This window comes from Peromyscus leucopus, chromosome 16_21 (assembly GCF_004664715.2).
Source record: "Peromyscus leucopus breed LL Stock chromosome 16_21, UCI_PerLeu_2.1, whole genome shotgun sequence".
In the NCBI taxonomy this organism is placed as follows: Eukaryota; Metazoa; Chordata; class Mammalia; order Rodentia; family Cricetidae; genus Peromyscus; species Peromyscus leucopus.
The window spans coordinates 44,799,055-44,817,187 of NC_051084.1; the positions used below are offsets into that span (position 1 = coordinate 44,799,055).

The following is an 18,133-nucleotide window of genomic DNA, read 5'->3' on the forward strand; positions in this document are numbered from 1 at the left end:
ACCAGGTGAGAAGTACCCCCTGGTGCAATTGTGACAAATCGCTAGGAGGAGCAACCAATCCTCTGATTGGATTTGAGGCCCCCTCTATGAGAGGGAATCCGTATCTGATTCCGTAAAGTAGTCTAAAGCCTGTGTCTGGGCAAGTCATAGGCCCTACTGGAAAAGCTGCTGCCTTTGTTTTGCTAAATGGACATGATGTCTTCATCAAATGACTACCTAAATAACCATGTTTACACACATAGATTAGTGCTACCATCATCTTTGGTGAGAGAAACTCCTTTGTGTAACGGGCAGCAATAGCTGCAAAGACTTGTACGTGGTCAGAGTGTGGAGATTAAGGAATCATTGAGTGCTCAGGCACAAGTGGGATACCTATATCCCTCCTCCAAGGCTCAAGGAACATCAGGAAAGATTGGTGGGAAGAAGGTAAGAGGCCAGGGAAGGGGAAGAATGAAGTGGAGTACTATCTTCAGAACATGACATGCTCTTACATGCTTGAGCTCACAGCAGTTGAGAGATCGACAAGATCCATGTAAGACTGTGCCTGTCACCATGTGCCCTTGAGCCCTCCCATCCCAGGATCTATAGGCAAATGATGGTAGCTAGTGGGAAGGGATTCAGCAGGCCCCTTCTTCCCCAAGTATTCATAAACATGTAATGACTACTGGGAAAGGGAAAGAGATTTTCTCCAGTGGTGTGTACACCGACAAGGAACCTATGATTCTCATTACAACACTGTAATCAACCCTAGTGAACTATATTGGAATGTCTAAAAATGAATGAATGAATGAATGAATGAATGAATGAATCAAATAAAGACATGAACATTGAGAGGGACTCGGAAAGAAGTGGAAGGGGATCAACAAGAGCAGAAGGGAACCAGGAGATGGTGATGGCGGGGTGAATATGATAAAAGCTGTGTATGAAAATGCTGTAGTGAAATCTACCGTACGTGTTCAACATGTGCTAATATAAAGTAAGAAATAATGCCTGCCGGTAGTGCAATTTGGTAATAATTTCAAATAGAGACTGAAGGTGCTTCACGTCAGGTGGCGCAACATACCCTGACAGGATTAGAAGAACAGAAATTGGCATCTGTGAAAAATCACACCAGAACGTGTGAGGGAAATGAGTCAGCTGGGAAGATACTCCTAAAATAGAACAAAACAAACTCCAAAAGGAAACGAAGCAAAGTCCTTAAGAACACAGCCATCCATACACCTGAGTGGGTCCACAGCCTAACCACTCTGACAGAACGCGCTCCGTAGTGAGGACACAGCCCATGCCGTGCCCTTGCGTGGTTTAGCCATGCCAAGAAACGTATCTCCAACTCAGTATTTTATATAACAGGCTGAAAGGAAGACTACAAAGACTTGAAACTGTGTGTGAAAACATAGTCAGTTTCATTTAACCACATATTGCCCATCTCCCCCGTCTCCCAAAGCCTTTGGCATAATCTTTCTCGAGAGGTATCTTGTTCATTGTATTGATCGCATCTACACAGCAGGATTTCCTGTCTCTATACATCAGGAAGGCAAATACGCAGATCTATAAAAGGCCACCAAAAAGGACCAGGATGTACCACCCCCAGGGCCACCCCCAACTCTGGTATAACAGTTATTTTGAGCCTAAGGCATCTGAGAAACAGTAAAAGTAGAAAGAACGTTCTGCCACCCCTGCTCCCCATCTGTGTAAAAACAAGACATAAATTTCCCTGTGTGGCTCGCCCTACCTTCCTGAATCAGAACAGCCCTCAAGGCATCATGGAGGGTCTGTACAAAAAAATCTTCTCTGCCACTGATTTCTCCTCCCACAATTCACCCTTCCCAGAAGTCCAACACCTTTTCCTTTGTTTAAAAAAAGAAAGAAAAGAACAATTCATACACCTATTGTTTGTTAAAACAGACTATAAGCTCCAAGGTCTGGCCCCCTCTTTGGCTTTTCACTCTGCTATAAGCATCTCTGCAGAAGAAAATAAATCCTCAGTAAATACAGCTTTGTGTCTCTTCTGCTGGCCCTCTGTTTTCTTAGTTTGACTTACAGGCTTTGTCTTCAGAATGTGAGGCTAAAGAAAGTGGTTGCTTTCTTTTTCCATGCCCATAGTCCAGCAATATGAGGCATACATGGTAATCAGTGGAGTGGGTCCAGGATGCACTGACCAATGCCTCAAGAGCAAGATTGGGTGCTTGGATTCAGTTCTCATTTTTTTAAGACAAGCCACCTGATGGCCCTTACGCTAGCCTGCCACAAGACTGGATGACCTAAACACACAGATTCATTTTCTTATAGCTCTAGAGACTAGACATCCAAGGTCAAGGGCCAATGGACTTGTCTCTTTTGAAGGCCCTACACAAAAATCCATCCTGTGATTCTCTCCTAGTTTATGGTGAGTTGCTAGTCATTGCTGGCTTCTCTTGGTTGGTAGACTCATCACCCTGATCTCTGTTTTCATGTCCACACACTGTTCTTCCTGTCCAAATGTCCTCCTTTTATCAGGACACACGTCACACTAAAGTGGAATGCATGCTAATCCCTTCGTCTTTTAACTGATTGCATTTGTAACAACCTTATTTTTGGTTTGTTTGTTTTGTTTTTTTGAGACAGGGTTTCTCTGTGTATCCTTAGCTGTCCTGGAACTCATTCTGTAGACCAGGCTGGCCTCAAACTCAGAGAGATCAGAGATACATCTGCTCTGCTGGGATTAAAGGCGTGTGCCACCACTGCCCAGCAGTAACAACCCTATTAACAGATGAGGTTCTGCTCTGAGTTGTTGACGGTTAGGGTTTCAGCATATGAATTTGGGGGTGGAGGGTGTGTATTCAACCCCTTAGCCAGACTAGGGGGAGGTACAGATTAGAGTCAGACTCCATCTAGTCCAGACCTCCTGGGAACAAGGCTGTCTGGTGGGAATAATGTGACTATCGCTTCCATCTGTCATCACCTGCTTCTTACTGGCCCGGGGAATAGCCAGTTCTTCACAGGCCCAGGACAGAGTGTCTTCATGGATTTCATTTGGTGCTAGTGATAATGTCTCTACAGTGGCTTTAAAGGCTACATCCGGCTTTAAAGGATTAGGACTAGGCTTTAAAGGCCAGCAGTCAGTCTCTAGTGAATGGAATGGTGGGTGTTTGGGGGTAGCTTGATCACAATTACAGTTGGCTTTCCCTAATTGTGGGTTCCTCATCTAAGGATTCAACCAACCATGCATAAGAAATGGTCGAAACAACACTCTGGAAAGCTCCAAAGAGCAAAGCTTGGATTGACTACAGGAAGAGTATCATACTACAGTGGGTGTATGACGTGATATGTAGGCACCGTGCCAGGTGTGTCTGAGGTAGTGTATGTGAAGAGGCACACGAGTTACATGCAAACACAACACCATCCTTGCACTTGAGCATTCAATGCATCCCGGAGGTCTGGAACCAGCTGCCTGTGGATATATGCCCTACAGAAAGGCAAATAACCAGGGGAAGAAAATACACTCAGCTCTCATCAAGAAGACAGATTTATCCCAACTCAACCTCATTACACTGAAGACAGAACTGCCAAATTCAGGAGTATCTGTGGCGTGGAAAGCACAGTTTGTGCTGAGCTCATAAAGCAGAGTCCTTGCTGTCAGGGACTCCTTGTCCTGGGGTTTCATTTTCCCCATTTATTTCTTTGATTTAACTGGGGGCGGGAAAAGTCTTGATTTCCTCACTATGCTAGTTTTACATTGAAATTGATATTGGTAGTGTTTTTACTTCCATTAGCCTTTGGTCCCTCTTGGGGTCCTGTAGTTGTATGTGAAGGCAATGTCACTTGTTCTGTAGTGCACGGGCATCACAATGTCACTTGCTCTGTAGTGTAGGCTGCTGCTCAGCCTAAAGATGAATTGGTCAGCTTGGGATTATAATGTGTTTGCTTTTTTTTTTTTTTTTTTTTTTTTTTGCGCTGGGTTTTCAAGAGTCGCCTGTCTGCTATAGTGAAGATGACATGGATTGCTAGCCCTATTGCACTCTCACTACTTCCTGGCTTTTGTGTGTGGCAAGCTGGGCTTTGAAGTCTTATGCTGGGAACAGCAGAGGTCCATGGGGAAAGATCTGACTATTTATTTTCAGATAAGGCAAAGCTGTGGAGAAATAGTGAGGGAAACAAGGGGTCACAGAAAAGGCAAATATCTTCTTTCTGATTTATAGTTTCCTTTGCTTTATTTTCTTTTGACTTCAGGACTATAGCTCTAGATGAGACATGATCTACACACCAAACTGCAAGCTACTTAGAGTTAGAAGGATTACTAAAGCTAGTTTTCTGATTACTTTGTTTGTTCACAGAGATGTAACTGGATAACGTTTCAGATCCAAGATGTCACAATTAAATGCTGCCTGCAATTTGAAGTGCCACTACCCGACATGGCTTAAGTTGATCTAATTTTCTTTATTTGATTGATTGAAAAATTCATTGTCTAGATTAGAATACTGTGAATGCATCCATTGGGCTTCATACCAAAATCATCAAAGAATGCCTGATTTCCATCTTACACCTATAGAATGGCTAGGATAAAAAAACACTGAGGACAGCTTATGTTGGAGAGGATATGGAATAAGGTGAACACTCCTCCACTGCTCGTGGGAGTGCAAACTTGTACAGCTACTTTGGAAATCAGTATGGTGACCTCAGAAAATGGGAATGATTTTTTATCAAGGTCCAATGATACTACTCTTGAGCATATACCCAAGGGATGCTCAATCATATCTCAGGGAAATTTGCTCAACTATGTTCATAGTAGCATTATTCATAATAGCCAGAACCTGGAAACAACCTAGATGTCCCTCAACTGAAGAATGGATAAAGAAAGTGTACATTTACACAATGGAGTATTGCTCAGTGGCATAAATCAATGTCATCATGAAATTAGCAGGCAAATGGATGGAACCAGAAAAAATCATCCTGAGTGACATAACCCAGACTCAGGAAGACAAACATGATATGTACTCACTCATATGTGGATATTAGACATAAAGCAAAGGATAACCAGGCTACAATCCACAGTCCCAGAGAAGCTAGATAATAAGGAGGACCCTAAGAGGGACACATGGATGACCCTTGGAAGGAGAAATAAATGAGATCTCCTGGGTAAACTTGGGGTGAGGGATGGGGATGGGAACATGAGGGATCAGGATGGTCAGGTTGAGGGAGGGATGAAGAGGGAGAGCAATGAAAGAGATATCTCGATAGAGGGGGCCATTATGGGGTTAGAAAAAAAATCCTGTGCCAGGGAAACTCCCAGGAATCCACAAGGATGGCCCCAGCTAAGACTCCTAGCAATAGTGGAGAGGGTGCCTGAACTGGCCTTCTCCTGTAATCAGATTGGTGACTACCCTAATTGTCATCATAGAACCTTTATCAAGTAACTGATCAGAGATCCACAGCCTAGCACTGGGGCAAGCTCCAGGGGTCAGTTGAAAAGAGGGAGGAGGGATGATATAAGCAAAAGGGGGGGTCAAGATCATGATGGAGAAAGCCACAGAGACAGCTGACATGAGCTCATGGGAGCTCATGAACATTAGAACAACAGCTAGGGAGCCTGCATGGGACCGACCTAGGCCTTCTGCATGTGAGTGACAGTTGTGTAGCTTGGTCTGTTAGTGGGGCCTCTAGCAGTGGGACCAGGATCTGTCCCTGGAACATGAGCTGGCTTTTTGAGAACCTATTCCTTGTGGTGGGATGCCTCACTCAGCCTTGATGCAGTGGGGAGGAACTTGGTCCTGCCTCAACTTGATATGGCATGCTTTGTTGACTCCCATGGGAGGGAGGCCTGCCCCTTTCTGAATGGAGATGGAGGAGGAATGGAGGGTGGGTATAAGAATGAGGAATAGGGAGGAAATGGGAGGAGAGGAGGGAGGGGAAACCGTGGTTGGCATATAAAATAAATTTTAAAAATTAATAAAAAAAAAAGAATACCTGGTTTAATGCTGGCATTTTTACTACCAGACTACTTCTATCAGCTAAATAGGAATTCAGAGCATGCAGTCCACTCTGTCAAGACATTAACTTTCTCATTTCTTAATTCTCTTGTAGCTCAAAGCACCTAGGAGTCCAGCAACCTAGTAGTGACACTGGGAACAAGCAGGATATCTTAGTTAGAGTTTCTATTGCTGTGAAGAGACACCATGGCCATGACAACACTTATAAAGGAGAACACTTAATTGCAGTAGCTTACATTTTCAGAGGTTTAGTCCATTATCCTCATGGTGGGACATGGTGGCACACAGTCAGACATGGTGCTGGAGAAGGAACTGAGACTCCTACATCTTGAATCACAGGCAACAGGAAGTGAACTGTCACACTGGGCATAGCTTGAGCATGGTAGACCTCAAAGCCTACCCCGACACTGACACACTTCCTCTAACATGGCTACACCTATTCCAACATGGCCATACCTCCTAACAGTGTTTTCTTTGAACTTCATACAGGCAGTGTGATCTAGGACCAGGTCCCTGGGGTGGCTCTTCTCTTCCTGTCCCTGACTTTACCCCCAGAGCAATGAGGATATTCCAGGTTTTGCGGCAACACTGAGGCTACCAGTGACACTCAGATACGAGAACTAGTCAACAGGACAGAGATCAGCACCAAAGGCAAGATGGCAGAAGCACCAAGACAGGTCATCTACAGTCATTGAGAAACCACTTGAAGACCTGGAAAGCTTATTTCATAAGCTCTAACCATGACACCTTACAAGGACAATTATCTGCACTGTTGAGGAGAGAGAAAGGGGCAGAGAGGAAAACTCGCTGGAGACCTTGATATGACTGCTGACATTGGCACCAGATTAAAACAGTTCCCGTCTCTCTGTCTCTGTCTCTCTGTCTCTGTCTCTCTCTCTCATCTGCATATGCATGTGGACATGTGGAAGTCAGAGGACAACTTGCTAAGAGTCAGTTCTCTCCTTTCACCACGGGGTCCCAGAGAGAGAACTTAAGTCATCAACTTTGATGACATGTGTGTTTACCTGCTGAACTGTCTTGCCTACTACACAATAGACATTTTACTTCTAACAGTACTTCAGGATTTTTAACCAGTAAGTGGGCAATTCTTTTATTATTATTATTATTACTTCTTTTTATGGCTGTAGTGATTGAGCAAGTCATCCTATTTTTGCAGGAGGAAGAAGGCTTATCTTTGCATCTTGCCCTCCGGTTCAAAGGCAGCTGCTTCCACGGCAGCAGCGTCATGGCCACACACTTTGTGGTCTCCGGCTCTTTCTCTCCTGGATGCTGAGTTCTACCATTTGCATTAGTCAAAGCTCTCTGGGCTCTTTTACAAACAGATTCTGTTCCCACAAGGAAGAAGGAAGAAAGGAATTTTCCAGATTTCTAGAAAGGCAATGTGCTTTCTGTCTTAGCCACGTACCATCCTCGTTAGCCCACCCCAGACAAATCACTATTCATTTTTTTTTTGATGTCTAAAAGTAATTGCAACCACGTTACCTTAACCAAGCTCCATAATGAGAGCCAAGAGTAACCAAAACGGGAATGAAAACCACATGGCGAAGATGGAAACAACATGTCCACTCAAGTACCTTTGCAGTTTGCTCTCTCTAGACAAGCTACAGGGCTGTTGAGGCTGTTCCATGGCAAGGCTCCAGGGGCCCCTCTTCCCTCCTTGATTAGCAGTCAGGAAAGGGGCCTGTGATGGGAAAGCTGGCTTCCCACATCAACCTTCTGCTCCATGACAGGAAAAGGCTGGATGCAGGAGCGGTCTCACAGATCCACCAACAATTCATAGTAAGGCCTGGTGTGGGTTGGGGTATTTTCCACTCATGATGTGGTACAGAGGGGGTTGGGACAAAACGCAGGCATGCAAATGCTCAGCGCTCCCACGCAGAGAACACAGCCTGTGCCTGTGCCCTCCATGTGTGCCCCAGAGGCTGCAGGGCAGTCAACCACAGCAGCTGTTTTGAGCTTCTCAGGGAGTTCTACTCCCGTGATTGACACCTCCCAGGGAAGAGCACAGACTTTTGGTATTGACTTATTTTCCTTTTTCAAAAAACACACACGTTGATAGAACTGAGCAAGTGGAAAGTTGCTTCATGAGCTCTCTCAAACCTTGCGATGCCCAGAGGGAGGATTTTGGAGAGAATGCATACTATTAGGTGAGTCGAGCTAAGAATCCAGACGAAAGCAGAGAGGAAGCAAGCGATACAGTCCAAGAGCAGAGATCGGGAACCCAGCAGCAATCAATCATACCCGAAGGGCAAGTCAGAGCCACTTCACGCCTTCAACGGACAGGGCACTAGGATAATGTCATAATACGTTACTGTGAAAGAACTCTTAATCTTCCTCCCCAAGGCTCAGTCTCTTTCTGATTTTGCATTTTCTTCTAATGTATTTCATTTTGCTATTCGGAATATGTTGGTCTGCATCCACGGACTTGGTATGCAAATACCATAACTCCTAATATACTAGGAAACTGAAAGAGTTGAAACATTTTGTGGAAACACAAGAGGGAGGGGGTCCTCGTGAGCCTTTGGAGAAGACAATAGAGATAAAGCCTAATTTAGGGCAATGCCATCAAACAGCTAGGGAGTAGGGCCAGCTCTCCAATATCGATAGCCATTGCACTTTGAAGATGGTGCCGGAGGATCACAGAGGCAGCCTGTAAGCAACTGGACTTCAGCATTTCTGCTCTTCTACAAGAAAGGAATTCAAATATTTGAGTCTGCAGGCGAGCTCACAGAGGCCACGTGTTTACAGTATATGCAGCACTGCTGGGGCCCTTGGTGCCTCTGTTCTGAGAATTTGAGCCAACAGATTTTGGCTCTGCCCTCAGGAAGGGCAACAAAGACTTTCCCAAGCAAACTTTAGGACGTAACCTACAAGCATGTACCCCTTAAGTGATGGAGAAAGGTTCTGAGAACCGTGAAGTTAGGCAATTTCACCATCAGGCAATTTTGTCACTATGTGAACTTGAAAGCATGTACTTCCTCACCCTTAGATGGTGTGGCCTCCACGATGGTGTAGGCTGGAAGGGTCAGCACATTGCTTCTTATTGCAACCCTGCACAGCATGTTACTGTACTGAGTGTGGGCAGGCAACTGGGACATCATGGCAAGGTTCAAGTATGTATAAACATTGAAAAGGTACAGTAAGAATCCTCCAGGGGAGCCATTTTCTTTTTTTAAACCTCCAACCTGGTCGTATTGTAGTGTCACCATACGGCTTTGACCTAACTGCCATTCTGAAGCACGTTGAAAGAACTCTCAAAAGGGCCTCAGTTTGGGCAATGCATTTTGTAGAGGTTGCGGCCGTCCTCTGTAGGGAGAGATGAGGAATGTATGTCTACATCCACCTCATTATTGCTTTGTCACAAACACACACCCCGTGTGCCCATTCCCCTCTCTTCTCTAACAGTGCAATGCACACGTCAAGCAAAGGGTGGACACAGTGCAGCTAACTGGGTCCAGGTACATACACTTACACTCCTTACACTCCTGATTATACCCTGTGACTCAGAAGCTTGCTGAGGGTCCCCCGGTCCCTTCTGCTTAGGGCAGTAGCTGTTAACCTGTGGGTCACAACCAATTTAGGGGTCAAATGACCCTTTCACAGGGGTCACATATCAGATATCCTGCATATCAGATATTCACATTACGAGTCATAACAGTAGCAAAACTGCGGTTATGAAGTAGCAACGAAAATAATTTTATGGTTGGAGGTCACCAAAACATGAGGAACCGCACTAAAGGGTCACAGCATTAGGAAGATTGAGACTCATCAGCCTAGAGGAATGGGGGCCCTTTTGGGTCCTCAAAGCTCTGGGAGCATTTGTATATTTTTGTGTGGGGACAGCCCTGTGCTTCTTATGGGTGAGGTCTAGATAGGGATCATCTGGCAGGTTTGGGACAGTTCAAAATGAAGTCATCAGAAGCAAAGTTCCTCGCTGACCTTCTCCTAACCCCCCTGTCCCTCCTTCTTCCTTGAGACAAGCCACAGGAGTCAAGATTGCTCTTTCCATAGGCAGGTCACAGAAATCAGGGAACCACTTTCCCCAGAATCAATCATGAAATGTATAAAATTGTCCTCTAGCTTTCCTGTCTACAGGAATTAGAGTTGAATTACTTGTATATGTGTATGTGCATTCATGTGTGTGAATACAGACATATGAGTGCATGTGTGGGGGTCAGAGGACAACCTTTGGTTTGGGCCCTTGCCTTTAGCTTCTCGGAGACAGGGTTTCTTTGTAGTTTACCACTGCATATGCCAAGCTAGCTGATCGGAAAACTTCCGAGGCGTCTCATGTGTCCACCTCCCATCTCACCACAGACCCAGTATAAATGCATTGCTGTGCCTAGCTTTATGAGGACTCTAAAGATTCAAAATCAGGTTCCGATGAGTGTGAGTCGAGGACTTTACCCACTGAGCCATCGTGCCAGAATCTCCCCTGCCTCGTCATGTAAGAGTCAGCCACAAAGAACTTCTCTAATCTATCTAGTCTGAGAGATGATTACAGACTTCTAGCTTCTCAGAAGGGGCCCGCCTCACACCTGGGAGGAAGGAATGCCGCACAGAGAGCCACAAACAATGGGAAGTGGGCTTCCCACTTGTCTGTTTCCATTGGGTCATTCATCACATTTTCCTAGTCACAGCTCCTGCCTCATCGACCCCAAGTGTGAAAATGGATTGTTCCTCCTGGACCTGTGCTCTTTAATCTGAAGGTCCTTATGTCAGGTCCCAAAGAAACCCGGGACAAATGGCTAATGGAGGTGCCTATTAGCACATGTTAGCAGTCTGTGGCCACCAGGCTTACTTAGTACCTGTGGCTCCTCTCTGCTCTTCCCACCCCCACCCCTACCCTGAACCTGTCTAGCCCAGGGGCTTCCCTTCCTTTCCCCCAGTTTCTCTTTCCTATATAAAACTGCCGTTCCAGGCCCTTACTCTCTCGGTCCACTGCTCCTGATCCCCTCTCTTGCCTGCCTCTCTTCTCTTCCTCTCTAGCTCCACCCCCTCTCCTCTTATGCGCAGTTTCAGTCTACTGGTCATGTCTAGTCTGCTACCTTCTCTCCCTGCTCTGGACTCTTCCAGATGCCTCTGGCTGTTCTCTCACTCATGTTCAATAAAAACCTTCTCCTCTACCATCCCTTGCGGTGGTTAGGTCCTCATTTCGTCCACTTGTGCCGTGCAAAACGACACTCAGACAAATGCTTTATGCGTCCCTCCTGTTAACCCAGCAATTGCTAGTTTATTTCAGCAGATTCCAGAGTTGGGCCTTCAGAGGTTCTCCAATGCCACACTGCATATGGTCATTCTAACAGCTGCTGCTTGCCTCTGACTCCTGGTCTTCCTTCAAACTTACTGCTTTTGGACCTAAATAAGCTTCTCTCTCTCTCTCTCTCTCTCTCTCTCTCTCTCTCTCTCTCTCTCTCTCTCTCTCTCTCTCTTTCGTAGGTTAGACCGATACCCTGGGCATCTTTTTTGCTAGCCTTGGCATTGCCTGTCTCAGGAAATTGAGATTCCCATAAACCCTGCTGCCTGACTTGGACACTAGTCGCCACCTGTTTTAGAGACGGCCACTGGCAACTGCTGCAGATGCACGGCTGTGTCCATCATTCCCTTTGTCCTTATAGATCAACTTGTTCCATCACTCTGCTGTGCTGGTCTTGGAGCTTCCGCCTGTCCTAGTCTGCCCAACCTTCTCTTCCTGAATACAAGGCCTGGCTTGCCCTGGAGAACACTGAGCTAGATCGGCCTTTCTGTTGGCACCTTCAGGTGTTAGAGGTCTGATCCAGGTCTCCTCTGGATCGTCTTGGCACTGGGCTCCGTTCAGTGTCTGTCTGCTGCTCCGGGCATTCGGCACAGGCACCCAGCTCCTGATGAATGAGAGGGACAGCTCCACCTGTCTCCAGCAGGGCTTTCGTTTCTCCCCGAGACTGATTTTTATCACATATCTGTGGTCTCAATCATAGGTTTGGGGATCCAGTGAGACAGATGATTTTAGAACACCTTGGTGAGAGGCGGCCATTTTCAAAGTTCACTGTGAATCTGCGGCATCCTGGATTGCACATGAGCAGGGCAGAAGAATGAATAGCCCCACGCGGGATCTCATAGGAACCCCAAGCCAGGCTCCCGTACCTTCCACCTCTCTCATAACAGACAGGAAGAGGATTCTGAGCACCGCCACCCAGTGTAATGGGATTTAAGCCACTGTTCTGCCACAGAGCCTTTTCCTCTAAGATGTACACAGTCTATCCCTGGAACCTGCAGGCATCGTGCCTTACTGGGGAAAGGAGACTTTGCATGTGTGATTAAGGGTCATAATGTGAGGCAATTGTCTTGGATTATCTGGGTGGCCCGAGTGCACTCCTGAGAGTCCTTACCATGTGAAAGACGGACTCAAGCAGACCATGTCAAGGAGAGATTTGAAGATGCTCTACTGTTGCCTTGGTGGGGGAAGCAAGCCCTAAACACAGGCCCTAAATACAGGCAGTTTTCAGAAGCTGGAAAAGTTGAGGAAACGAATTCTCTCTGGTGTGTACTCAGTTCTAAAGCCTCAACTTAACTCAGGGAGACACACTACAGACTTCTCACCTTCCTAGCTATAAGACAATAAACTTAGACAGATTTAAGACAGTACATTTACTCTGATGAACAACATCAACATGGAACTAATACAGTCACCGCTGTGCTTCAGCTGCATGGATTTCACTGCATTTTCCTTGAAAGCTAGGGATCATAATAGTACCTGATTGTTGTGAAATCGAGGCCATTATTTGCATGGCATTGACATTATATTTACATATTTGCATATTCAGTACTTATCGTACGCCATCTAGAGATGGACATGTAAGAACATGAGTAGTTTCCTTATAAATGCTGCGCCACTTTATTTTAGGGATTTGGACATCTGTAGATTTTAGAACCCAAAAGGTCCTGAACCTAATTCACTGTCTATAAAGAGGGGTAACTTTATACATGCCACATTCATATACATATATACACATATAGTATTCCCAGGTGTATATATGTGTAAGATGATGCTTTGAAGAAATTATACCAGGAGAAGTAAACAAGGTGCTAGAAAGTGACTGTAAATTTTAGATGAGGTACGAGGTGAGTCTCAGATGTGGTTTGATAAAGAAGGGAGTGAGATGTGCGATTCTTAGGTAAGTGCGTGATTGACAGAGGCACCAGCCAGTGTGAAGGTCCTTGGTCCGGTTGGTTGATGTGACTGGACACCTCTAAATAGAGAGGAGAACATGCGGGGTGGAACCAGATTTCTGGCCCCTGGGAGTCTGTAGGCTGTGCTTAGAATTTGGGTGTGTTGACTTGGGAAGCCTTTCTGGGGTTTTGAGGAGGGGAAGTTGAATTCAAGTTATAAACATGGTAACGGGCTTGGAAAGGAAGCTAAAGGTGAGGTTGAGCACATGCTGGCCTGTGGCTGTCTGGACGCTGCTGCCTTGGGCTTGGTTCATTGGCGCTTCCCAGGAAAGACAGCAGCGCTGCCTACGAAAGCAGCAGCAGCTGAGGGAAGAGAGCCCAGCCCTGCCCAGCAGATCAGCAGCCAGCCAGGAGGATCTGCTGCTCTTGCTAGAGTGTAGGACTACCGCCTATTCATTCTTCCATCCAGATCTCAACACTGAAATGAGGCTGACCTCGGCACTGTGAATTCCCAGGCCTCCGACTTGCTGAGAACCCTGTTTTAATAACAAAGTGCCTTCTCAACCCTTCCCTACATCTTGCAGAGGTTTCCATCTGGAAGTGTGTGCCAGGATGGTATGGGATTTGGGATTATTTCTTTCCCTCAAGGATGCTTGCCAACCATGGGTCATTTGACGGCCAACAATTTGCACTTGCTTATAGGACTTCTTTGCATTTTCAATTTGTAGGGGCAAATAAAGGGGCACCTAAAAAGGAATTTGTCTGTGTAGGTAATCAAATCTGTTAGCTTTGTGGATTGTTTTAGTTTTATCCTTTTTTTTTTTTTTCACTGACTGCCCTGTCTTCTGACTCTGGGGTTGGAAGAGAACAGCACTTGACCATTGGGCCTCAGTTCAATGTAGTTAAAACACTGGCTTTGAAATATGGACTATACTACCTCACCTGCTTTCTTGTTTCTTAAATTGTATTTAAAGAGAGAGACATGTCTCCTAAAATTAATTAAAAGACTGTAGCTAAAAACTGGGTGATTGTTCAGAAAGGAAGCTTCTAGATTTCTAGAATTTATAGACCACCATTCTGCCACTCTCCAACACACTGGCCCCACACTGTGGAGAATGAGAATTCCAAGTTAGACGATCTGCTTAAGGGTACATCATCATCAAACATTAGTGTTCGGTGCCCAACAAAATGACATTTCAAATATTATTCTAAGCATCCTGTTCTGGTGCTGTGTACAAAAGGGTCAGGGGATGAACGCCAAGCCTGTGGAACAGCCAGTATCACAAAAGTAGAAACTATCAGCTAAGAGAAAACGTCTAGCGCCTTCCTTTGGTTTTCAACACTCCTAGAACTCGTACGTACGAACTGACCGCACAGTTTAGTTCCACACACGTTTGCTAGACAGTCGGGTGAGTCACTATGCTCGTTGAGTCTGACTGAGAAGGTAAATACACCCTTCCCAAGCTCAAGGGGATGCTGGGTCCCATGGAGAAGCCAGGGCAGGGGAGGGGAGCATTCCCAGTTTCTGTCCAGACTCGCGTTGTTCTCACCGTGGGTGGGCCCAAGCCTGTTTTCCCACTCACTGCTTCTGAGTCTCCTGCGTCCATGAGGGTCTAACAGGCTTCCTCAGAGAGGGGTATGAGCCCTGTGGGGCACAAGTCCAGCCACGTGTTGTACTCACAACAGTGCTGGCTGGGCCCATGCACATTTCAGCACCCACTGCTCTTCTCCCTCACGTTTAAACTGAATAATAAAAAAAATACAAACAGTATGTGTGGATGCTGGAGGCAGAGAAATACATTCACTGACCAAAAATTCCTCCAGACCCACCAGCCACCATGACTGCAGCACCGCCCTGAGCTGCCTGGATGTCCAGGCTCTTCACCTAAACGTTTTTTTTTTTTTTTTTTTTTTTTGCTTTCTATTTTATTTTGAGGAGCCAAGACACTTCTTCATTTCCATTTATAAAATACTGAGTGTTAAAAATGCTCCAACAAGAACAAAAAGAAGCAAGCCAGCCCTTGTCCCTAAGTCATTTGACTTCAAACACGCATTTAGTGGATTTCCTGGGCCTTAGAGAAAGCACACTTGTTTCCATCTCTGTGTAATGTCCACACTCTTTCCCACCGCCGTGTTCACAGATGCCCGTAATCCACCTCTGCTTCCTCCAGGCTGAGCAAGCCGTGAGGAGCAAGCCAGCAGGCAGAGCTCCTTTGCGGTCTCTGCTTCAGTTCCTGCCTCCACTTCCCTTCATGATGAACTAGAAGCTGGGGGCTAAAATAAACCCTGTTCTCCCCAAGTTGCTTTGGGTGATAAAATTTGTCACCGCAACAGAAGACAAACTTAGACATATGTATTATATGTTATTGGCGGATATGGTTTTCTTCTGGTTTAACGTGGAATATTATTTTTTAAATTGCAATAAAAATTTAATTATTTTTTTATTCCTATGTGTCTTTTAAATGCAAATGAAGCAGTAAATTGAAAAACCCTCTTTGAAGTTAAAATTTGATGAAAAATAAAATTAAATGGCACAGCATTTGCTTAGCATGACAGTGGCCGGTATTCAATTTCCAGCACCAAAAAATTAGAATATATGTCTTTATTAATTTTCACTTTTAAAATGCCATATTTATGAAGCACGTCTGTTACACACCAGACTGCCCAAGGCTTCTATTTGTTCCTTTCTATTTTTCACTCTCACTTTAACACAATGGGGATAAAGTGATGGGCTGCTGATAAGTCAGTGATACAAAAAAAAAAACCCAACAAATTTGTAAGGCTGACCGGTTGGGTCAGCAGGGAAATGGGTTTGCTTGTGCAGGCCTGCCTGATGACTTGAGTCCAAGCCCAGGATCCATGTAAAAGTGGAAGGAGAGAAGAGACTCTAAAGAGCCATATACATGCACTATTGATAAATGGTTTGAGGACAGTTGAGTTCTGCATGACTCAAGTACAGTAAGAGGAGAAAGATATCAGATCCATCACACCTACGAGCCCACTGGCACGTTTAATACAATGCTAGCCAGCTCTCCAGCTGTGCTTTTGACTCCTCATTTGTGCAAACATTACCAATATTTTAATGCAAGAACTAAGAGGAGCCAGGCAGTGGTGGCGCATGCCTTTAATCCCAGGACTCGGGAGGCAGAGGCAGGCGGATCTCTGTGAGTTTGGGGCCAGCCTGGTCTACAGAGTGAGTTTCAGGACAGCCAGGGCTACACAGAGAAACCCTGTCTCGAAAAACAAACAAACAAACAACAAACAACAACAAAAAACAAAACTATAATGTCATATAGAAGTACTCAGTTTTCAAAACATTGGATTTTGAGTAAACAGTAAAAGCATGTGGACCATAAATTAGAGAAAAAATAGTTTACCATCTGACCTGATTATATTTATACTTAGTGTATATTTATATAATTTTTAAATAAAAACAGATCCCTTTAAATTATGATGACTAACATATTTTAAGATGAACCAAAACCACTTAATTGTGGAAGGAAGATAACCCAAGCGGCTGTAGATCCCTTTTTCTCCTTTAAACCTGTTTATATTCATGATTGTTCTCAGCAAGGAGGTCTAGAGTCAAGAGGCAGTAATGGGACTGGGGAGATGGCTCAGTGGATACAAGCTTGCTGTACGAGTGTGAGGACCAGAGTTCAGATCCCCGGCATCAGAGGAAACGCCGGGTGGGTGTGGCAGTCAGCCTACAATCCCAGTGCTGAGGAGGTGGTGCCAGAGAGTCCTTGGTGCAAGATGGTTCCATTAGCCGGAATGGCGAACTCTTCATTGAAATACAGAGTGATCAAGGAAGAAACCTGACGTCAACTTCTGACCTCCACAAGCAAAGACACACACTTGTTCCACCTCCATGTGCACCATATACATCCCTGTATTAGGGAGAATGCACAGCTCCTAGTAGACTTTCCAGTTGGGTATCAGCCTAATAATAACACAGAATCCAACTCACGGAAACAAGAAAACAGCAACAACCAATCTATAAACAGCACAAGTGAGATAAAATCATATTAGCCTAAAACTTGGGTGTCTAGTCTACGGGCTTCAGAATTTTAAAAAAACCCAAACCAACCAACCAGCCAAAAAAAACCTGGGGTGGGAATATTTTAAAATGATAACAGAATCTGGCAAGAGATGTTTACATATGCCACACTGATTGTCACCTGAGTCATTTTATCAATATTGAGAACGTTATGCGATCTGCCAGAGCATCATTCAGTCCTGCACATCTTAGCTGCAAGAAGTGGTAAAATATGCACACAATAGCTCTGAACTTTCCAACCATCAGCCGTAGCACATAAGTCATCTTGTATAAACATGCTTTCCCAGAGTAATCAGACACATCAGTAATTGGCCTTTCCACCCAGGCCTTCCGGAAATACTGGGGGGGGGGGGTTGGGAGGGCTTAAGTACACTGCAGCTTGACCCTATCCTGTGTTTATGTTAGAATCTTTCTTCATCCTTTGCTTTCTCCTTTAATAGCCCTTCTGGTTTTAAGTTCTGGTTCCCATAGAGGGAGGTCAAGGTGAGGAGGGACTTGAGCTATTCTCAGCATCTAAACAGGTAGGTACCAGAGCAGCCACTTGGGGACCTGAGGTCCCTAGGTCCCTGTGCCTATCAGGACCCAGGACACTCCCTTTGCACAGAGCACAATGTCATCTAAGCACAGTGGGTCTCTAAGTATGGCTCAGACATGTACTGGAACCGACAGGCATGAAGAGAAAAAGACCAAGTAACTGTGATCCTTACCTGTGGCATCAGAGCTCTTCCTTCTGCCCTGCAACCAGACTAGCGGGGATGAGGGCCACCACTGCGCAGGCTGTGTGCCTCATTGGATTGCCCCAATGTTGTGGGCTTCTGTCAGCGGCGCTATAAATAAGGCACGTCCATTGGCGCAGCCCAGCAGATAAGGGCCCAAGCCTGGCTCCTGCAAGCCTTTTTTGGTCTCCAAATGAAAGAAGTCTCGGGCCGCAGTTGGG

General features: G+C 45.4%; 1 protein-coding gene across 1 annotated transcript in view; it reads right to left on the reverse strand.

The window, feature by feature from the left end:
- Positions 1-18,001, reverse strand: part of Fhl2 (four and a half LIM domains 2) — a 77,883-nt gene extending 59,882 nt beyond the window's left edge. The window contains exon 1 of the mRNA XM_028865814.2: positions 17,904-18,001. The gene's annotated coding sequence lies outside the window, so the exon portion shown is untranslated. The remainder of the gene's footprint in view (positions 1-17,903) is intronic.
- Positions 18,002-18,133: the final 132 nt, after the last annotated feature.